The 23723-nt window shown below is 45.1% G+C and overlaps 1 long non-coding RNA gene across 1 annotated transcript; it reads left to right on the forward strand.

Annotated features, from left to right (window-relative positions):
- The first annotated feature begins 945 nt into the window (after positions 1–945).
- On the forward strand, positions 946–19914 carry LOC111093044. The gene is made up of 4 exons (XR_005380284.1): positions 946–1173; positions 12953–13108; positions 17973–18053; positions 18626–19914. It is a non-coding gene; the product is annotated as an uncharacterized LOC111093044 (long non-coding RNA).
- Positions 19915–23723: the final 3809 nt, after the last annotated feature.

The following is a 23723-nucleotide window of genomic DNA, read 5'->3' on the forward strand; positions in this document are numbered from 1 at the left end:
GTTTAGAGGATGAAACAGCTGTGGTTACAGGGTTGGGAAATGGCACAGTTGAGACTTGAATTCAGGATGGTTTGATCTCATCCCATGCTTAATTATTCATTGTATTGCTCTGTTTCTACACATCTCCCCTCAGCCCAGCCTCTTTGTCCCTAACTGGCCATATTAACCACGTAAAGCACAAAACTCAGGTCATAGGAAACCAGTTTCCTCTGGTACTTACTGCTCACATTTCTGCCAGTGAACAATATAGTATTAACTTTAACCTCTGTCTCAAAGACCATCCCCTACATCCCTACGCCCCCCACATACTCTCTCCTTTCCCCACCCTGGCAGCCTTCAATCAAGTAGTTTCCGGCACCATCTCTGTGCACCACACTGTCCCAGGGATCCTGCAAGATATGTGAGAACAATTTGTAACATAAAGAGGCCTTCAAGATACTTAATCAAGTCATCCATTGTACAGAGGAAGACTGCATCCCAGAAGGGGCAGGGCCTCACCAAAGGCACGTGGTCAGTTGCCACAACTGACCATGTCATGACCTGGTCAGTGCCAGGACTAGAACCTAGCTAGAACAGATTTCCAGGCCTATCTGTTGAAATTCAGGAAGCAGATGTCACAGTCAGGCTAGTAATTAGGGAGAATTCAATGAGGGGACTGTTTACCAAGCAGTGGGTTGGGTTAAAGGACACCGACAAGGATGGTGAAGGACCCCAAAGTTAGTAAGAGTGGGACGCTATTTTCACACCTGTGCTGAAGGGCTCAAGGTTCCAGTTCTGGACACAGGAGAGAGCTATAGTGAAGGAAGGTGCCACCTGACAGGAGCTGTGGCCTTGTGGAGAGGAATACAGCCACCAGCCAAGCCATGACCCATCAAGGAGGTTGCTGGGGAAATCGATACACTGACCTCTCTCCCCTTTCACCTTCTGATCTCCTGTTAGCACCTCCATTGACTGAAACCACCTGGAAGCCAGCTACCAGGGAAACTTTGTTGATGCAGCTCATGGAGTTCAGTCTCCCATGACAGAGAATACAGCAGAGAAGGAATTTGGAGGGGCAAATGATGAGTAGCCAGCATGTCATACTAATAATGCTTGTGCCTCCTCTGCTCCAGAAGACAGTGTCTCGACTCTTCAGAAGTTCCTATGTCCGGATGGAGGGACAGATGTCAACAGGTAACCAAAGCCCAAGACTGAAATGCCAATATGGAGCACAGTAGAGGGGATGTGCGTCTGCCCCAGGAATGCTGGTGGAGTTCTCAGGAAGCTACCTCCTTAGATCAGGCTTGTTGCTCTCTTCACCTGTGGGGAGAGAAAAGGGATACCCTCAGCGCAATTGAAGTAAACAGGGATTTATTGAGTGCATACTCTTGGTCAGGTTGGACTGCTAGAGATGTATTAACTCATCACTGCCTTTGCAAAATTCAAAATCTGATGAGCAAGGCAGATAGGTGACCCACACAAACATCAATTTCCTGCACTGGGGGTGGGGAGGAAAACTCACTTCCTGACTCACCAGCCCCCAAGGTGAGACATCCTCCTCCTGGCCCCCTCATGGTGCTGGGTGTGTACCTGAGCTTGGCCAGGCTTTGATGTAGGACTGTTGGAGAGCTCTGCCTTCTGTTCTCATGCTCTAATCAAAAAAGAGAGTCTTGATGTGTGGTCCTTATGTGAATGATCATGGTCTAGGGGAATTTGCCAGGGTAGACACTTTCCAGTTTGTTCTGCATATATTATACAGCAGAAGCTCCCAAGGCTCAGACACCTTTGTCTCTGACAGTGTGACAAATGTGCATAAGTCACAGAGAAGATCCCCGAATGTCTTAGGAGCATGCACTGGAGGTTTGTGGCTCTTTTCCTCTTGAGGGGTGCGTGAGAGGACACTTTTAAAACCCCAAACCTGTGTTGATGATATAGTAATGAAAATAGCTAAAATTGATTGAGCTCCTTCATGTGCCACTGACTTTGTTAAGTGTTATCTGGGTGCATTCTTACCAAAGCCATATGAAGTAGGTACTAGGAGGAAGGTGGATCTTGAAGGCTTAGGCCAACATCACACAGCTTATACATGGCAGAGCCAGAGTGCTGCTCGACCCCGTCTGCCAGTGAAGTGTTACCTGGATGTTACCTTTTACCTGGTGCTAAAAGTGGTGTTGGCTCTCAGATGTGCATCATTCACTGCTCATAGGATCTAAACCTCTTGTTTACACATGTGATGGACTCACTGATCCTTCCTACCCAGGCTCTCTTTTGATGTGTATAGAACGTGTGGGAAGGCTGAGCAGACCTCTGGAGGGCAACCCAACTCAAATAAGCCCCCTGAGAAGCAAATAAGGTGGAAGCAGCCAGGAGACCAAGGATGTTAGGAAACTTGGCTGCCCAAGCTTCCGTCCCCTCACACTATGAACCATAAGCAAGAATCAGAGGGCAAGCAGGGTTGATATCAGATACAATGGGTGAGAAGATAATCATCTTTCAAAGTACAGATGCCCTTCCTTGAAACATGACCTCATCACTCTTTCCTTTCCATCTGACCTGCTTGGGCAAGGAAGCAGGATGTGCCAACCAACCCTCTGGTTTACATCCTTCTCTGCTGGGTGTGGTGTCCCCGGGGAAATGACCAAGTCTATTGACCAGGGATCCATTCAGTCCCTTTTAGGGTGTATCTGGTCTTCACAACAACCTGGTATGGAGAGGAGCTCATCATCCCTGGTTTAGAGATGAGGAAGCTGAGACTCAGAGATGTCGAATCACCTATTCAAAATCACCTAAATGAGTCCTGTGGTTTATTTTGCAAACTTCTGTTGAGTGCTGGTAACTCCAGGTCCTGTGTTAGGGGACTAGGATTCAGAGATGAGCCGGCCCTGGTCTCAACCCTGTCCTCCAGGGAGCCTGGGTGCAGAGGGCAGTGTTGGCACATTTTCCAGTCTCCTACCTCTGTCTTCAGTCAAACCATTTCCTGAGTACCAACTTTGTGGGAGGTGAGGGGCAGCTATTCAACTGCATCATTCCTGCTCTCCACGAGCTTCCAGTTTCCTGAGAGCGGAGAATTATGTGTGAACTAGTAACCAATGCCATTAGGCCAGTTCAGTGCTACTTAAAAAATTTAAGAAGAGGTCAGACAGCTCCTGCCTGTGGGTGGTCTTTAGAGGCGTCAGAAAGAAGGTGGGATTTAAGCTGCTTTCTGTAGGAAGAATGGTCCACGTTCAGGTAGAGAGGCCATTAGACAGCACTTTAAGGAGGGATGTCCTAACAGCTTAGAGGCAGGAATGCAGGGAACTTGTTCTGGAGATGGGGAGGCCAGCCTGGCACAGCTGAGGACAAGAGAGGAGGGTGGCAAGGGTCTTTGTACAGGAGAAAAGGGAGATGTGCTGGGTTACAGAAGGAAGTTCTCAAGTTGGGTCCTGTAGTGGGGAGAGAGGAGACTGGAATGGCAGCTCTTGAGGGATGGTCCTGTTCTCTAGGTTCCTAGGCTTAGCACTAGTGTCCTCTGTCTTCTAGGCCAGATGTCCTCTGGACTCGGCTTCAAGCTATGTTATCCTGGGGGTTCTAGTGGACTCTCGTAGTCTTCAGGGTATCCCCAACTCTCCTGGTGATGGGGGAAGGATACTCAGGATCTGGGTTGGGCAGCATGAATACATATCCAGGGCCCATGTGATCCAGCCCCTGCTGACCTCCCTGACTCTTTGTTCCACCCCAACCATGGCTCATGTCACTAAGACTTCACCACACTGGCTTTCTGTCTATCCATCTAGCAGACTGAGCTCTTCCTGAAACATGGCCTTTGCACTTGCTGTTTCCTCTACCTGGAATGCTTTTTTTCTAGCCAGGCACATGTCTGGCTTATTCTGATCCTTCTGTTTTGGCTTTGGGTATCACCTCTCAGAGTGGCCTTCCCTGACCTCTCCATCTAAAGTAGGTCTCTCCCAACATTCCACTTACTCTGTTACATCGCACTCTTGTTCCTTACCTTGATAGTACTTACTACCTGCTATAATTTTCCCACTTAGCAATAAGTTTATTCCCTCTAGAGTATAAGACCTGTGAGGGCATGGATCTGTTCTATCTTGTTTCCCTCCCAGAACGTGCCTGACATAGTAGATGCTCAATTAACATTTATTGAATGGATGAATGAGCCCTACTTCTCCCCAGTTTCCTCTGAACATGCTCAGAAAGTACAAAGCGTGGACTGGGCTTGGGATGTCTGTGGACCTCCTGGAATTATGAGCAAGCTTCTATATTGTATTCTCTCCCCTGAGAAGTAGGTTGGTGGTAATCATTAGGGTTCTTCACCAAATACTTCTGGCTCTCCATCTTCTGGGCAAAGGGTAGAATTACACTTCCTTGGCCCCTTTGAAATGAGGCACTGCATGGGAACTTGTTTTGGTTTCTGAAATATGAGAAGTGTCATATGTCACTTTGGAGCAGATGTTGTCAGAGCCAATGTGTGATTCATCATGTGCCTGTCCTCCAACATGATGAATATGTACTTGTATATTGAGATGGAGGGTCTATCATCAGGGTCTTTGAATGACTACAATAAGCCCCGCTGACCCATAGTGGGCATGTAGCAGGAGTATGAAGTAAACTTTGGTTGTGTTAAGCCATGGAGCTTTGGGACTTTTAGTTATCACAGCACAGTCTAGCCATGGCTGGTAAAGAACCTTTCATTTTTATTAGGTTCTCAGAGGGGAATATTGGCCAAACAAGGTCAAGAAACACTGGCTCAGGGGTCAGCTAGAAAGATGTAGAAGTACAGGGAAGGCGAAACTCATATTTGTTACATGCCTCATTCTGTGCCAGACACTTCACTGGGTGCTTCACAGATATGATGATGTTTAGTCTCTACCTTGTTTGGTAGCTAATGTGAGCCCCATTTTAGACATGAAACTGAGGATCCAGGAATTCAGGGCATTGCTACTCAAAGTGTGGTCTGCAGACCAGTAGCATTAGTATCGCCTGAGAGCTTGCTAAAACTGCAGAATTTCAGGCCCTTGCCCAGTCCTGCTCCATTAAAACCTATGTTTCCAGGTGATTCGTGTGCACATTAACGTTGAAGACACATGGATTTGGGGGACTTGCCTGGCATTATCTAGCTAGCTTATGGCAGATATGAATAAGGGACCCAGGAAGTCATCATTCAAGAAATGAGAGTGGTTCTTCCCTCAAACCCTCACATGAGGTGAAGACAGGGATGTGCAGCACGTGGGTCAGGCATCTGAATCTCTCTCCCAGCCTGTGTTCATTGGCTTCACATCTTCAACCAGTTAGAGTGGTTGATAGTAATGAAAGCCATTTACTGACTTAGAAAACCATCCAGAACGTGTGTCCAGGGCTGACGGGTGTGTGTTCCTTCCAGCTTGGTGGATCACAGAGTGAACACTGGTGGTAGGCTGGGGTGGGGTCAGGCGCAGCATCCATGCTGGGGAAGTCTCACTTCCTGTACATGTGATATGGCTAGAGAGCTGGAACAGCTCTTTGATAATGGCAGCTGCATGTCTTGGTGCCTCTATGGATGGCAGTGTTGGGTCCTCTTGGCTTTGAGCTTGGTGCCTGCCTGGACCATGAAGTTCCCTGACTCCCTGGAACCGAATTCTCCGGAAGGTCTCTCACCCAGTGCCTGGGTGTGTGCTGATGGCCTGAATACAATCTTGGTAGCCTGTCATTCCTGGCTCTGTCTTCAGGGGCTGGGCAATGCTGCTCTGTTATGACATCTAGATGAGGAAGTGACCAGGAAACGGTGCCTGGAGAAAGACTGCACTCCCTGGGCACATGACCAGGGCAGGGCATCTGGGAGAGGCAGATTCCTGTGGCCTGTGGCCCCTGGCACTGTTATCAGTTGGTGGCCTTCATCTCCAAGGAGCCACAGTAGAGTTGCTGAGGAAATCAGATCTCTTGGGCCGAGGAACCAAATTCGGCTTCTCTGCACTGGAATGACTAGACTGCCCTCCGCTCTTCTCTCTCCAGATATCTAGATTTTCTGTAAAAAAAGGTGCAACTTCCTCTCCCTTGGTTAAGATCTGGTTACCTATTCAGCGAAGAGAGGAATTTCATATCACAGGGGGGATTGATTAATTCAACAAATACATATCGCGTGCCTGCTGAGTGCCCAACTGGGAGTACAAACAGTAACAAAGGCGCTTCTGATCTGGTTGGGCGCTGGACTGGTTCAGGTATAAAGAAGAAAACAATGGTGCCTTGTCTTGCGCTGCACGCAGTCCAGGCAGGTAGGGTTTCACGTCTCTGTGATGTGGACGATCGAGGTGCAGGAAGAACATTCCCTACACCCACAGGAGTGCGATGGCAGCGCAGGCCAGTGGCTCAGACCTGCATCCTGGTTCTGGCTCTACCATTTGCTCCCTCAGAGCATCATCCGTCAGATCCAGAGAGCTGTAGTACCTGGCGGGGAGGAGGAGGGACAGCTCTGCTTGACCAGGGCCTTCCTATCAGCTGACTGTCGGGCTAAGGCACAGGGATTACTGGAAGCTTGCATCAGCTGGTGCTTGGGGGATGTTAGGTGGAGAAGGGGCATTAGCACTGGAGGATCTCACTGATGAGCTGGGGACTGCGCTGTTCAAGGCCCCAGAGCCAGTGGGTGGCAGGGCTGGCTCCAGCTCCCACGCCTCTGGTCTCTTTCCTGTGCTGACTGGGCACTTGCCCCATTTTCCCAAGCTGGGCTCATTTTTCTTTTTTCTTTTTCTTTTTTTTTTTTTTTGTTCTGATATGGAAATGTGGCTGCAGAGGGGCTGAATGTAGCAGGGAGGCTCATGCGGGAGCACCGCCAGCTCCCTTCCCATAGATAAATGGAGCTGGACCTCCATTTGGCAATCGGCAGAAAAACAAATTAAAACAGAGAAGCTCTCATCTTCTTTCCCCGTCACCCCACTCTGACAGATTTATTTTGGAAAGCGACAGGAGGCTAATGGAATCACTTAATTTCCCTGATAATAAATTACCCCCAAGTGCAATAATTAAACGTTTCACAATAAACAGTTTTCCTTCTGCACCGTCTCCCTCATAGGCTTCTCCTGCTTCCACAGCCGCCTCCTTCCCCTTCCTCCTCCTGACCCCTGATCTGTCCTGAGCCCGGAGTGAGTGGGCCTGGCCTCTCTGGTGAAGCATGTTTTCATTTCCAAGCTTGGGGCTCCTGCCCAGGTGACAGAGGTTGAAGGCGGGCCCCACAGGACTGTGGGAAAGAAGAGACAGTGTAACGAGTCAGTCAGTCAGATCAGAGTTTGAGTCCTGGCCCTGCCACTTCCCAGCTGTGGGACTTGTGGAAGTCCCTTAATTTCCTTTGGCTCCCTTTGCTTCCTTTGAGGATGGGGATGATACCGCTCAGCCCACAGGGTATTTGTGAGGCTTGGGGCTGTGCCTGGCACATAGTAGGCCTTCAACAGATAGGGCTGCTGTGTTGTTTTTAAATTGATATTGTGAGTCTAATCCTTTTTAACATGCACTGCTCTGAACTGTCTAAAGGGAGAGAGAAAGAGAGAGGACAGATGGAAGGAAAAGGTGTGAGCTGAGGCAGGTGCCCTCAGACCATCGCAGGCTTGAGGAGTGGCCGTGGCTTTGTCAAATGGTGCTCAGACCCTTATATAATCATGTGCTCCACAGCCAACGGACTGCACATTTGCCAATCTTTCTAGCCAGATGTCTGAGGCTTTACAGCACTCAGTGAGGGGCCAGCTGGAATTTAGAGACCCGTGTCTATTCCCCAGTAGCTTAGAAACTGGGTGCCCGTCTGTGTGTTCGCAGAAGCCTTGGAAGCAGCAATGGCACGTTCCCCTATGACGCATGATTAATGTACAGTCGGCTGTGGAATGCACAGCTGTTGGATATTTTTGAGGCAAATGACTCCAGAAGACGGAGAAAATATTGCAAGGTCTGGCATTGCTGTTACTTATAGACTGCAGGCAAGAGTCAGCCCTCCGGCCTGGGGGGAGGGAAGAGGGTGTCTAGTGGTCTTTTCAATGTCAGTGTCCCTGGAAAGGAAGGCCTTGTGAGACATCCGGGCTCTTGGGGTTTCCTCTTGTGTCATCCCACACGGCCTCCTGGGTGTCTGGTCTGTTCAGCTGGGATCCAAGATGGACAAGGCATGAGCCTGACACCCAGTGCCTCCAGCGGCAGGTGTTCACAACTGTTACCATGGACAGAGGCAGGGCAAAGTGCTATCCTAGATTGTGAAGAGGCCTCTACTTCCACCTGAGAAAATGAGGAATGCTTCATGGAGAGTGGTCAAAGGTATTCCATGATTGGAGCCTTTAAAAACTTATTTTTGTAGTGGAGGGGAGCTACAAACTTGCTTTCTTGTACGACCCGCCTACCACATTGTGTCTCAGTCTCATCATTTATACAGAGGAGATAACAGTTTGTGTCACTTGAAAATGCAATGAGATGATGCCCATGCAGCGTACAGTGCATGCGTGCTCCGTATGAACAGGCAGCTGCTCTTATGCTGTCAAGTGGGGTAGTTCAGTCAGCTGAGGGGGCAGTGGGAGGCATGCCCCGAGCCCACCATTGCCTCCAGTCCTCTCCTTCATGCTTCTGACCAAGAATCCCGACCCCTTCTTGCTAGAATTGCTCTTTGGGGATGACTTGGCTTGAGCTCCTTGGAGGGCCAGAGACAGAAGGGACAGGTTGCATGGCTCCTCCTTCTTAGGGAACCCCTATGCCTACCTGCCTCCTTCAAAGATGCTAAACTGTGAGTCCCTTACACCCTTGGACCGAGATCCATTTTGGAGTGCTCATTCTGCTTGGCTTCCTGTTGGTGAAAACGAGGTATCTTTGGGGCCTTGCCCTTGCTCATTTGGGAACAAGTGTTAGTCTGTTTCAGAAGTAAAACTTTTGGGGGCCCCTGGGTGATTCAGTCTGTTTTGTGTCAGACTCTTGAATTCTGCTCAGGTCATGATCTCAAGATCATGGGGGTCACAAGATCGAACCCCATGTCAGCCTTCATGCTCAGGGAGTCTGCTTGATTCTCTCTCTCCCTCTCCCTCTGTCCCTACCTCCACTCACTTGTGCTCTCTCTCTCTCTCTCAAATCAGTAAATGACTCTTAAAAAAATTAAATCTTTGAGGGGCACCTCGGTGGCTCAGTCAGTTAAGACACTTGATTTCAACTCAGGTCATGATCTGAGGGTTGTGAGATCGAGCCCCATGTGGGGCTCTGTGCTGGACATGAAGCCTGCTTAAGATTCTCTGTCTCCCTCTCCTGCTGTCCCTCCCCTTTTCTAAAAAGAAGATGAAGAAGAAGAAGAAGAAGAAGAAGAAGAAGAAGAAGAAGAAGAAGAAGAAGAAGAAGAAGAAGAAAGAAAAAGAAAGTAAAGCTTTGTGTTAAGGGAGTTTAGCTGAGAATGTGGGGGGTAATCCAATAGCCACAAACAGCAAGAATGAAAACTGTGTTGGCCCTGCCCCTGTTCAGGCACCATATGGGATTAACTGGGTGGGAAGGCAGTGTTATTGATTTACCAAGCCCTCGGTTTGGAATGTGGTTCAGGTGAGTAACCTGAGAGTCTGGTATGGCTGGAGCTGAGCCATAATCAGTACAATTTAGAAGTGAACTGGCCCCGAGAGAGAACACGGCCCAAGAATCTCCTTTATAAGGGGGGGGGGCTCCTGCTTACAGTATGGGGGTGAGCTCTGGTAGTTGGTTTTCCTTTTTGTAATGCAAGTGCCTGATTGAAGCTTTGATTGCTAAGGCATCCACTTCAAGGATAGCTATTTGAACAAAAACTGTGCCAGCCACCTGCTAGAGAGCTGGACTGCCTTTCCGCCACCCCCAAGTTTGTATTAGAAGTCTTTGGTTGACTTAGAGAACTGACCACCACCCACCTTTCTTCTTGTGTTTAACTTCTCACTTTTATGTTTTAAATTCACCAATAAAGAGTGAATCTGTGAAACCCAGGTCCTCACCCTTGACCCTAATAAAAGCTGAACCTCAGGCCTATGGGTCCTCTTTCTCTCTGTCTACCCTGTGACCTTGCTGTGTGGCCCCTAGTATGTTGTGTACTTCCCAGGACCCGTGAGTAATAGTGTTGTTTTCCAAAGTTTGCACCTGGTTATTTTTGAGGGCATCTTATAATCATAAAAAGAGTCACAACTGAGGGGCCAGCCACAACACTGTTTGTGGAGAACCCCACCCAGTTGTGTGCTCCCAGGCCTTTCTAGGGGACAGCATCACTATTGGTAGGCTGAGACTAGCCTAAAACAGAGAGGTACCCATAGTTCTCTGCAGATGCTTGAGAGTTCTCTTCTTTGCAGATGCTACCTGCAACGTGCGCCCTGTGTATCCTTGAAAGGAAAAGTATTGTGTAGCTGTGTGTCCCATGATAAACAAATATTTGTTGAGAGAATGGATTTGTATTTGCTCCTTTGATTTAACCTATTGTGTCCAGACAACCTGGTGAAAATGCAAATATGTTTTCCGGGAGAGGCTGTATGCTAAGCTGTGGAGTCTCTATCACCCGTTTCTTGAATTAGTTCTGGTTGCTTAAGTGGATCGGAGAAGCCCCAGCAGGTCATTTCGGGGACTGCATGCAGAAGCCCGACACAGGACTATAGGATAGGGTTGTTTTCATTTAAGGCCCTGCCAGGGAGTCCCAGGCTCCGGAAGGAGAATGGCCTAGTTCCACATTTTGCCAACCCTATTGGCAGGGTTTTGGACAGTCCAGAGGGGGAATTGAAAACTGTGTCCCTTCAGGACCTTCCAAATGCAGGTCTCCAAAAAGGAACTGCAGCTGGCCAGCTTGGGACACTTCCTTCATTGCCAATTTGCCAGCTATTATACTGAAACAATTAAGGAAAAATTGAGAGCTGACCCAAACACCACGCCATAGAAATGCATTCCATATGTATATATAATGTTTTTTTCACTGTGATAAAATATACACAGCATGAAATTCACCATTTTAACCACTTTCAAGTGTGGAATTCAGCAGTATTAAGTACAATGACAATTTTGTGTGACTATCATTTCTATATGCATTAAACACCACCTCCCCCGGACCCCTCCCCCAGCTCCTGGTGACCACCACCCTACTTTCTTCTGTCTTTTTTCCTTTTTAAAGACTTTATTTATCCATCATGAGAGACACAGAGAGAAAGGACAGACATAGGCAGGGGGAGTAGCAGGAGAAGAGGGAGCCTGATGAGGGACTTGATCCTAGGACCCTAGGATCATACCCTGAGCTGAAGGCAGATTATCAACCACGGAGCCACCCAGGTGCCCCCACTCTACTTTCTGTGTATGAATTTGCCTATTCCAGTCACCTCATACAAGTAGAATCATACAGGATCTGTCCTTTTCTTTTATGTATAATGTATTCGAGGTTTGTCCATGTGTAGCATTATATCAGAATTCCCTTTCTTAGGAAGGCTGGCTAATATTTCTTTGTATGTGTCCTTTTGTCTCTCATAAATAATGCTGCTATGAACACTGTTGTGTCAGTATCTGTTTCAGTCTTTGCTTTTAATTCTCCACAAGTGGAATTGCTGGATTATATGGTATTTCTATGTTAAATTTTTTTGAGGAACTGCCATACTGTTTTCCTCAGTTGGCAGCACCATTTTAAAGTCCCAAGAGCGGTGCACAAGGATTCCAGTTCCTCTATATTTCTCCATCTCCTCACCAACGCTTGTTATTCCCCATTTTGTTGTTGTTGATAATTATTCTAATGGGTGCATCCATAAATATATATATTTTAAGTTTCTCTTTTCATGGTCACAAATATCAATGAGAACAAGAGGCAACATATTCTTTGATTTTTATTTATTTTTTATTTTAAAATTTATTTAAAATTTTTATTTTTAAAATATTTTATTTAAATTCAATTTGCCAGCATATAGTATAATACCCAGTGCTCATCCCATCAAGTGCCCTCCTTAGTGCCCATCACCCAGTTACCCCATCCCCCACACTCCTCCCCTTCTGCAACCTTTTGTTTATTTCCCAGTTACAAGTCTCTCATGGTTTTCTTCCTCTCTAATTTTTCCTCACTCAGTGTCCCTCCTTTCCCTTCTAGTCCCTTTTACTATTTCTTATATTGCACATATGAGTGAAACCATATGATAATTATCTTTCTCCGACTGACTTATTTCACTCAGCATAATACCCTCCAGTTCCATCCACATCGAAGCAAATGGTAGGTATTCATCCTTTCTGATGGCTAAATATATATATCTCACATCTTCTTTATCCTTTCATCTGTCAGGCATTGTGGCTCCTTCCACAGTTTGGCTACTTTAATTTTTGAAAATAGTGGTTGTCTGACTCCAACAAATAAGCAACATATTAATGAAGATGCAGCATGCTTACTAACATATAGCCAGCTGAAGCCAAATATCTTTAATAATGATCATGAATATATGATTAGGCACAAATAGTAAGCAGTTCCCATAAAGGACAGTACTTTGTCAAATTTTATATAGCCAGATAAATGGAGTTTTTCCACATTATTATACCCAGCATCTAGGGTGTGTGTGTGTGTGTGTGTGTGTGTGTGTGTGTGTGTTTGATGGTTTTCCCTGATGCTCTCCTTTAGCCCCACCCCTATTTCAGTTGAATAAAGCTGGAGTCAAGGAGTCAATTCTTCACTTTTGTTTTCTACTCTTCCTTCCTCTTCTTATTTTGGATGCTGGTAAAATGGACACAAATAAAATGTTGGGTCCTGAGTTGAGATCTAGCAAAGCTACAGAAATAAGTTCATACTCTACAGATGTCAATGGATCACCATGTCAGGCCTGTGTTAGATACTTTCTCATGTATGGATTTCATGAAATTACCACAACAAGGCAAGGCAAATTATCCTTATTTTGTAGATGGGGAAACTATTTCCCAGAGAGGCAAGTGATTTGCCCAGAGTCACCCAGCTGCTAAGCAGCAGAACTAGGACGTAAACTTGGGGTTTCTGACTGAATGCTTTTCTTCCTTGTAACACCATCTTTTCCTTCATAACTAGGTGGCTGAATCAGAGCAATGTGGACAGTTGATTTCCAAGCTGGCACCACAGGAGAGCTGCCTCACACCATAAATACTCATCATGCTGCAAATATTTACCAGGTGCCTACTGTGTGCCATCTCTGTGGACATAGGCTTATGTGTTCTTGCAAGAGTGGTAAGTCAACCTTTGAATGGTTTTTGTGCTTGTGCTATTATGTAATTAGCGCACTGCCTGCTGAAGGAAGGTAGTTATAGCTGAGACTTGAGAAAGTCTTTTGATTGACATGGTTATTTAGGAGAACAGGGTAAGAAAATCCTCCACAGAGGGTCTTCAGTTTTCTCAGTCACACAGACTGTATTCCTGGGATCTTAATGATTTTGATGATTATGATGACGACAGTGATGATTTAGGAGATACTATTTATCAAGGTCAGACAAAATTCTACCTTAGCTGGGGTGATTTTTTTCACTAGCATTACAAATTATTTTTTAATTTATGTGTGCACTCAGAAATATATACTTGTCACTTGATAGGTGCTGGGTACTTGGGATGTAAAGATGAAAGATGACCAGGATGTTAACCACAGCCCTTGACCACCTTGCTATCCATGACAAAGAGTAGAGGCTAAACATTTAGCACACAATGTAAAGAGGGTTGCAGTATAGAGGTGTACAAAAAGACTGTAGCAACAGGGATGGAATAACAATGACTTCTCTCCACAAAAATCAGTTAAGGCTCTATTGAACAAGGGATATTAGAGCTGGGTATTGAAGGATGAGTAGAAATTTGCACCATGTGGAATTGGAAGATTAGTGTATTAGGTACCAAGACTGGCAATCTGGCCTGAGACTAACTTGATAAGATTTATATAGGGCAGGCTCAGGCATTTGGACTTTTATCTATTGGCAGTAAGGACCCATTGGAGGACGGGTTTTAAAGACTTTATTTTATTTATTTATTTTTAAAGATTTTATTTTTTATTGATTCATGATAGACATAGAGAGAGAGAGAGAGAGAGAGAGAAGCAGATACACAGGAGGAGGGAGAAGCAGGCTCCATGCCAGGAGCCCGACGTGGGACTCGATCTCGGGACTCCAGGATTGTGCCCTGGGCCAAAGGCAGGCGCCAAACTGCTGAGCCACCCAAGGATCCCCTGGAGGATGGGTTTTAAATGAGCTATTGAAAGCACAGGTTTCCTTTCTGATCCCCATGACCTCGAAACACTTGTCTAGGCTGGCAGGACAACTGGCAAAACTCACATCTCTGAAAATGTGCTCGTAATAAGCATTTTAAAACTATAAAATGACTTCCAAATTACTTACAAGATACTTTTGGAATTTTTAAAAAAATTTTGAGGGATCTTGCAAGTCGTGGTGGTTTTAAAACTCTTTCCAGCCCTTTACCTCATAAGCTTCCCCACCATGTTGATCATGCCTTTTTCTTAGGGATTAATGAGCTCATTGCTGGGACCTGGTTGGCATACAGAATGGCAATAGCTTGGACTTTGTTGAGCACCTTGAACAACGTCTCCTAGCTAGTAAAGAGTGGAGCCAGAATTTAAACCCAGGATGCCTAGCTCCTGAACTCTGCTCTGAACCATGACACTACTTTTCGCCCAACAAAACACCTAAGTTCAGCTCAGTAATCCACAATTTATCAGAAAATCCTGAATTGTGGCAAGAACAGGGATTTGGAGTTAGATCTAAGGTTTAAACCCTGGCTTCATAAGTTTTGAGTACTTAGACCTTTGGCGAGTCACTGTACCTCTCTGTGTCTTAGTTTTCCATTTTTAACATGGAGTTAGGATTTACCTTGTGGTAATATTGGAATAATTGGAAACAGTATGCAGAGAACACATAGAGCAGGACCTGGTTCATAACAGCTGCATAGTAAATGAAGCTGATTAACAACAGCAGCAACAACAACAATGTTGTAATTACAATGAGTTATAACGAGTTGCTTCTGTACAGTAGAGATCTTTCCCTAAACTCAGACTTCAGAATATTAGGCAAGTATTTCTGTGACAATGGTCATTGGGAATGATGGTAAACCCTTCTTTTTCACAGAAAATCAGGGCATAGGTATAGTAGAGTATAATGTAGTCTATATAGGACAGGGATAGTGTAATATAGTATATATAGTATGAGAAACTCCAGCCCATGTCCACCAAACCCATGTACTTGGTTTTCTGCTGTATGCAAAGTGTAAACGAGCAGGAGGTGGTGGGCTTTCCTCCCTGGAGAAGGAGGCAGTCTCCCTTACAATGGCTCTCTCCCCGCTCTCACCCCTCTCCTGTCCTTAGATGCTTGCTTCAGAAGTGCTGGAAAAAAATGAAAGTTCCCTGCAAGCACTTGAGAGCACTCCTAATTCTGGCTAATGAGAGCTGAGAAGACTTGAGGAGAAGGTGGCCTTTGCCAGACCCTGAAGGACAGGAAGGACAGGCAGAGATGCTGGGGAGCAGAGCATAGTCAGGGGGCTGCGGGGGGCATGGGAGACTGAGGGTGGGGACAGCAAGGGGGAGCCCTTGGCAGCTTGGCTGGGGATTGTCGCTCCTCAGAAGGAGGGAGGCAAGTGACCCAGAAGAGACCTGGAGGGAAATGAAGAGAGCAAAGGGGCTGCGATGGGGCCACCTGGCTGAGTCACGGAGACTGGCTGGGGCTCTGGAGATGAGTAATGAGGGCAGCGCGGAGCCAGCTCAGGGGTTTTCAGGATAAACACACAGAGGTGCTTCATAGAGGCCGACAGAACCTGCCCCTAATGCATCCAGGGGACACTAAACGCTTTAGCATATTCTCTGATGAATAATTTCTCCAGCTCTAACCACATTAGGGACACACGGGGCCATGGCTCGATGCTCTGTCTGTCAGATGTCGTTGCCATTTAAGTGAGTGATGCAGAGTGGGTCAACCACAGTGCCTGGGTCTGCGGACGAGGCAGGCAGCCAGGAGAGCTGGCCCCGGAGGTCTTATTTCTTTGGCTCTGTAATCAGATTGGAGGCAGAATGTTTTTCTGTGGCTCCTCCATATAATCTCTCTGTCTTGATACTATTTCCCTCTCTGCCATTCTGCTCCTGGGTCCTGGGGGTCGACATGGTAGACTGCACTCTCTCTTCTTGATGCACTGCCCATGTGGCAGCCCATCCTCAGTTCTGGACCTGGGGGGCTGGAGGAGGGAGGAGAAGGCATGCTGATTAAATTTCCCGAAGGTATGGAGCCTGGAAGCTAAGGTATCCATGACAGAAACAGGAATCAAAAGGACCCCAGCAAACTGGAAGTCAGAGTCCCAGCCAAAATGATGACATTCTGCAGGCATAAATGCAAAACATGGCATTTGGGTTAAAAAATCAACTAGGTAACACCAGGAAAAAAATGTTCCTGGGCTTTATTTTTTATGAAAAATTAAACATGAACACATTGTGTGGTAGAGCTTCTTAAAACACTGAATGTAATCTTAGCTTATGATGCAGAATTTTCCTTGGAGAAAAGAAACTGATATTCATCGCCAAAAAGTTGGAAAATTACACAGAAATGAGAGAGAGAGAAGAGGAGAGAGAGGGAGTTCCATCTTGCATGTTTACCTGTTAACCCATTGAGTTATAACCTATTAATTTTCCTAGGCAAAATAGTTCATATATACACTATGGTACAATTTTTGAAAGAACTTATTTTGAAAAACCTATGTATTTTTTACAACTAATTTTTTTATAACTAAATATATTTTTTACAACTAGATATTGTAAGTCACTTTCAAAGTCATTAAATATTTTTCCACAACACCGTATTTCAGTGTCGCAAAGTATTCTATTTCAGGGATTTACCATGATTTATTTATAAAATTCTCTTTTCCCTCAATTTATGTCTAATACAGCAAATTCTAGGATGAATAGCATTGGAAATACATTTTTATGCACACTCTTGAATATTTCTTTAGTATAAAGTCCTAGAAGTGGAAGTTCTAGGGCTCGAAGGATTATGAACATTTTAAAACGTTTCATTTTTGGGGCAGCCCGGGTGGCTCAGCGGTTTAGCGCCACCTTCAGCTCAGGGCTTGATCTTGGAGACCCGGGATCCAGTCCCAGGCCTGCTTCTCCCTCTGCCTGTTCTCTGTCTCACTCTGTGTCTCTCATGAATAAATAAATAAAATTTATATATAAAAAAATGTTTCATTAAAAAAAATCTTTGATATGTGTGGCCAAGCCATTCCTTAGGCTGCTGCACCAATGTGTGTGGGTACCTGTCTCCCCACAGGCTCTCTAGTAGTACTGGGTAATAGGATTTTAAAATGTCTTATCGGATTGATGAGTAAAATGTGGCATCTTGTCTTAACTTGTATGTGTTTTGGAGTATTAGTGAGGTTAAGTGTTTTTTCTTTCATATTTGTATATCTTCTTCTGAATTGCCTATTTGCTTCTTTTGCCCATTTTCCCCTTCCTATATTATATATATTTTTGTACTGACTTTAAAGGTTTTTAATATTAAGTCTTATGGCCCTCACCTGCCATCTGGGTTACAAATGTTTCTTTTCAGTTTCTTTCTTGCCTCTGATTTAGTGTTTATAGATTTTGGGTATTCATATTGGCAAAGCCATCAAAAATTTTACTTAATTTTTAATCCGTCAAAAATTTTTGTTTAATTCTCCTTTGGTGTCATGTCTAGAAAAATCTCTTTTGATCTAAGATTGTATGTTTCCCTATATTTTTTCCCAATACATTTTGGGTTTTGTTTTTACATTTAAATCCTCATACTTTACAATGCAGTTACAACTAATATCTAAGTCAGAGGAGGTAAGTTATGGGGAGGCAGATTTTGATTCAATATGTGAATGGAATTTCTAATGATTTGGAGTATAAGAGAAGGGATGGGCAGCTGAGGAAGTAAGCTGATCTTTGCTCCCTCACCAGGGTTTAAGTATTGCTTGTTGTTTTGTAAGAGCTTAATTGACATTTGCTGGATGAATTGTGGAACAAGAAACCTCCGTGGTGACTTTCAGCACTGCTTCTCTGACTTGGATTCATCTTCAGCCCACTCTTTCTCCATAGGTCACCCCAGAATTGGAGACTGTGGCTGTCAAGGGTGAAGCAGGCAAGAGGACAAAATGGCATGGGGAGAGCTGAAACCAGGTGGTTTTACTTCTCAAATCTCAACTTCCTCATGTTGAGTGGAGAGTTGCAGGGTTCACCACTGTTTGCTGGACACTGAGGGGGAGAGAGAAGTAGGGGAGCCAGTTCTGGGCCAAAGGGATTTAAAGCAGGTTGTTGGTGGTGGGGGGAGCAGGTGCCCCCAAGGTCTGAAAGAACAGCATGTATGGCATGGAGGAAGAGGGCTATAGGAATGAGGGTCATTGCTGCCTTTGAATCTTAAAAATAGGCAAATGAGTTTTATGAGTTGAGTCTCAGAGGTTTGCTCCAAGTGGGTCTTCATGAAGGATTCTTCTAAGAAGTTCTTGATTCAGATAAACCAAAGAAATCACCACAAGCATTAAGAACTGCTTCTGTACGTTTTCAAAGGACTCAGTGACTCTGAGTCATATATATATGACTATATACACACTGGTCAAAATTGTAAGTGAAGGAAATGTGAGTACACAAATGTCTGTACATATACCCACATACAAAACCCATGTACATGTATGTATATACCTGTCTGATGTTTGATTTATTGCTGTTTTTTTTTTTTTTTTTCCTGGATATAGATCACTTTCCAGGTTGCACCAGGTAAAAGGTAAAAGTAGGGTCTTGATGATGAAGACAGATAAGAATTTCTCTGTCGACCTCATGCGATCTATGAAAATGCCAGCCCCTCTCAAAGTCCTCGCGATCATGTCTGTTCTCTTCTTGGAGACCCAAGGCAGATGCCAACTCTGCTGCTCTGGTTTTCCTGTGTCGAGGGATGCCAACAGCAGCAGCTCTACTTCTAGTTCACTGGCTACTCCTGCCATCTGCCGTCTGCGCCGTGTCCCGCCAACCAGCACCTGCATCTGGGGGCTGTCTCCTCCCAGGGCAACTGAATCTGATCAAGGTCCCAGCATTTTAATGTTAATGCCTTTGTTATTCGCCTGCCAAGACTCAGGTCACCTGAGTCTTTGGGGACTGGGTTGAGAGATGATTTGATGGGCAGCTGTATGCGAAACTTCTTTCTCATCCCAACACTGGCTTACTATGTTAGGGGAGGACTTGGATAGCTTCATGTCTGTTCTCCTTTCCTGGCCTCATTGTTTTTTCAGGCAAAGGCCCCTTGTCCAGATATGCCTAAAATCTAGGATGCACATAGTTAATGGGTCATGCTTACCCACTGAGGACGTATGTGGTAGATTCCCACTCAGGCTACAGAGCTGGCTGCTTTGGTTTGTACGATTTATCAGCTGGGTGATTCTGGTCACCTGGCTTCACCTCTTTTTGTCTTAGTAATCATCTATGAAAGCAGAGGTGCTAATAGTACCGTCTAGCATTGCTATGGAGATTCTCTGGGTTAATGTAAATTAAATGATGAAAGGGTGCCAGGCAGGTAGTATGGAGATAGGTAAGAAAATGTTACTGATTATTAGTGTGACCTCATCTTCATGTTTCTTTGATTTTGCCGGATTGGAAACTTCTAATTGGTATAGACTCCTCATGGACCCCAAAGAGGTTGAAAGAACAAAACAGAGGAAAGCCACTCAAATAATGATTACTATAACATCTGTCTGGGTTTTGAGCTTCTTTGAGGATCAAAAAAAGATGCCTGGCTAGACAAGCTTTCCTTCCTTCTGTCCTGTGTCCTTCCTCAAACATTTTTTTGGGAACAGATTATACCTGCCTAGAGTGAAAGTAGGGTCTTGGGCTGCTGGATGAATGAATCTGTACTTAAGGTGGTTACATGGAGAGGGAACAGCAATCATATATTGAATTAAGTACAACAGTATAGACCTGGTCCATATTCTCTCTGGGCTCCGGTTCTTATAGAGAGGGGATAAAGGGATTTAGGCAATAAAAATTGGGAGAGAAAGAGAAAAAGTAAAGATTCATAGGGTGGGCAGTGGTGTTGGGCATGTAAATTTTGGAGTATGCAGACCTGTCCTTTGTCATTTCTAGTGTGATTTTAAGTATATTGCTTAATCATTTCAAACTCAAAATCTGTATTGTCACTGATTACTTATCTTATGAAATGGGGGTGGGAATTAAAGGAGAGAACTCAGAGGGTAGCCACACAGTAAGTTTTAATTTCTTACCTCCCTCCTGCCATTTCCCCAACAAGATGAAACCCATGTCATAAGTTGCCTGCCCATGACACTGACCTTGGAAGAATTCAGAAGGGATTAAAAGATCATTTTTAAAGAGTTTATCCAGCAACATCCATTCTATAATGTTTTCTCTTATCAATTTTTTTTTTTCCTTTTAGAGGATCGGGCTTATCTGCAGCAGGTACAAATGAAATCTGCCAGTGGTAGCTGGATCTAAAGATGGCAGTTTGATCACTTGCTGACTGACTTCTCCTTCTGGCTGTTGGTGTGAAGAAATGGTGTGGGCAATTGATGCATTTTTGTCACTTTCCATCTGTTTACCCCCCTTCCCGTCTCCATTGGTATTTTTGGAAGAATGGTTAAGTATGCCAACCTTTTAAAAAAAGTAATTATTAAATCTTTCTTGTCATCAAGATGCAGTGGGGTTGTGTGTCATTCGTAACTCTTGGCAGCATTTAAATCTGGATTTTAGAAACAAGATGAATTTTCCTCGTGCCCCTACTATTTTTCCTTTTGAGAAAGTTCAGCTTCTGTAGTAGCATAATGCTTACTTCTCAGAGCTTGTTCCAACTTAACCAGTAGCAAAATGATTTTCCCATTTGAATAGCTTTGCTGAGATCCACTAAGCCACACAGCACTGAGTGGTGGCTACCATGAGCTTTGCAAGAATTTCCTTACTTATGAAAAATAGTTTTATTAACTTCTTATCCCCGGGGCCTAAGATGTGGGGCTTTGGCAATAAAGCCCCATTTGAGCCTGCTGGCTGTTTGGGCTGCTGGGTGAATGAAATTGGCTTTTAACACAGCTACCATGGAAAGAAGTAATGACTACCATGTATTGAGTAAGTGCTCACCCTGTGTGAGCAACCGGAGAGGTACTTTAGGTGGCATTGTTTCAGCAAGCACTCCCCCACCCCTATGACAGCTACTGCTTATTGATCACCAACTATTTATGGCATTCTCATTTATTCTTCATATCATCTTATGAGGGGTAGTTGCCTAGTGAGGATGCAAGCGATAGTTAACTTGATTCAGCTTTCGCCAATATCCAATCTAGTGTTACTTGGTGATGAAACCGAAAAAAAGTCTTTGGGATAAATCGTGATAGCTTTAGGCCTGGCAGGATCCAGGTGCTTAAATGATATGATTGGACTCTCTCTCCCTCTCTCTGTCTCTGTCTCTTCTCATACTGCTTTGCCTTCCTTTATATTGGCTTTGTTCTCCCCAGGAACTCTTTATGACATGGCAAAGATGGCCACCAGTAGCTCTAGCTTGTATCCCCACCAGCCTCAACACCCAAGTAGAAAGAATGTGCTTTGCCTCAGTGGGCTACTTTTGCTTGCATTCTCACCTGAACCAGAAATACGTAGATTAGGTTGATTGGCAAGAGCTAGGTCATGTATGTCCCACACGTGCTTAGGGGATGCAGTAAGGTCCACCCCATTCATAGCATGGGGATGAGAGTGGGAGGGGGTGGTATTCCCAAAAGGAATCAGGATTCTTTAACCCAAAGAGGACAAAAAATAAGATTCTATTATTGGATCCATTTCATTGATGAAGAGATTGAATGTCAGAGAATTATATAATTTGCTCTGAGATCTTACCACTGGGAAGTAACAGAGCTGGAATTTGAACCCTGACCCCATCTTCTTTGCATTATTTAGCTGATTTTGGGCCTGTGCAAACATATGACAGCACCTATTTCAGGAGCACCTCTTTTGTCTTTCTGGTGGCTTGGACTCCTACAGGTTACTTGTAAACAAGTGAAGCCAGATGTCAAACAAGAAGTGAGCCAGAGACACAGGTGGGGGATCCAAAGAGCTCTTCTGTGTGCTATGAATCTCGTTACTTATGAGCTCAGCAGGGCCCAAAGAACTATAGCATGGTGGATAGGCACAGAACAGGTTCTTAGGAAGCAGCAGCATCACCAAAATTCTCTTCCTTCTGAACACCACTTCCTGGGGCCTAGCCCCAGGAAGGTACAGGGAGCCCCAGCAATAACACCTGAGAATTTGGGGGTGATGCCCCCTCTTGCTGCTGGGAAAGGGACAGTATTACTGTGGCTTCTGCTGCTGCTTCAATTACCAAGAAGGGGTCTGACCATGCCACCCTAATATGTCGCTAGGGAGCCTTTTCCTGGATGCTGTTTTCAGGGTGCATAGGAAAGATGAAGTGAGTGGGTTGATTCCACTGTCCTAATGACTGGATTTGGCAACTCTCTGTAGTTAAACCACGACCAGTTGCGGGACGCCTGGGTGGCTGAGCGGTTGAGTGTCTGCCTTTGGCTCAGGCCGTGATCCTGGAGCCCCGAGATCGGGTCCCACGTCAGGCTCCCTGCATGAAGCCTGCTTCTCCCTCTGCCTGTGTCTCTGCCTCTCTCTGTCTCTGGGTCTCTCATAAATGAATAAATAAAATATTAAAAAAAAAAAAAAGATCAGTTGCTTTGGACACCACGTAACCACCGTGAAGGAATTCCTTCCAGGTATTCCCAGGCAGGCCTTCCACAACCCTGCCATGTTGGATCTGCAAGTGCTGAATAGAAATGTCTGGTTGCACAGGCTAGGATTTCAGATGGGATGTGCACAGACATAGTATTAAATCACAGGGAGCACATGGTGAGAAATATTTTCTCTTCTCAGTTCTCTAGTGATCTTTCTCATCAGCATCTCCCTGAGACTTTGTCCTTGATGGAGACACACCCCAGCACTAAAACAACTCTCTCATCTTTTTAAGGCTAGCAGGATGGGCCTCATGCTCAGAGCCTTTGGCAGGCAATAGCATCCAGCTGGAATCCCATGGCATTATTTTGGGTATATTTTTTTTTATTGGAGTTCGATTTGCCAACATATATAACACCCAGTGCTCAATCCAAGTGCCCCCCTCAGTGCCCATTTTTTAAAATTGTATTTATCTTGATGGTTTCCTTCCATGCTGGCAAGTGGTACTAGTTTTCTACTTATGGTAGGAATATAAGTTCTGTGTGCAAAATATATTTATTTTAGTATAAAAGGTGAGTGATCGAAAGAGAGTATTCCAAATTATTTGTATCTTAGCTTTATCAATCAGGATTCTACCAAGTAAATAGTGGCAGTAGGAGATATGTAGCAAAAGATCTATTGAAAAGAGCTGGCTCACATGGCCCAGGTGACAGCAGTTGTGCAAGAGATAAGCAAGTGATGGGCAGTCAGCAAACCTGAACCACACAAGCGGGGCAAACGGCTGGCATGGTAGGCCCTGAGGGAGGGAGCTGGGAGGTCTGGGAGTGTGGCTTCTCTGTTTGGTGAGGATATTTCAGCAATTTGGGGGGTGGCATTAGGGGCGGGAAATGGGTGAAGCCAAAATCCAGCAGCCTGCCTATGGCTGTCTCCTCTTAGGCACCTTTTCTAAAGGACCAGCTTCTGCATGTCTTTATCTTTCTACTTTCATCAATTTGGCTTAACAGAGGTACGTTTGTTTTTTAGAAAAAGTCTGCAAAAAGGTCAGACTTTTAATGGCATGGTGACTGCAATCCTCGCAAAGCCTCCCTGCCGTCATCGATGACCCCACTTTGACGAAGACGAAGCTGTCAGAGT

This window comes from Canis lupus, chromosome 28 (genome assembly GCF_011100685.1).
Source record: "Canis lupus familiaris isolate Mischka breed German Shepherd chromosome 28, alternate assembly UU_Cfam_GSD_1.0, whole genome shotgun sequence".
Lineage (NCBI taxonomy): Eukaryota > Metazoa > Chordata > Mammalia > Carnivora > Canidae > Canis > Canis lupus.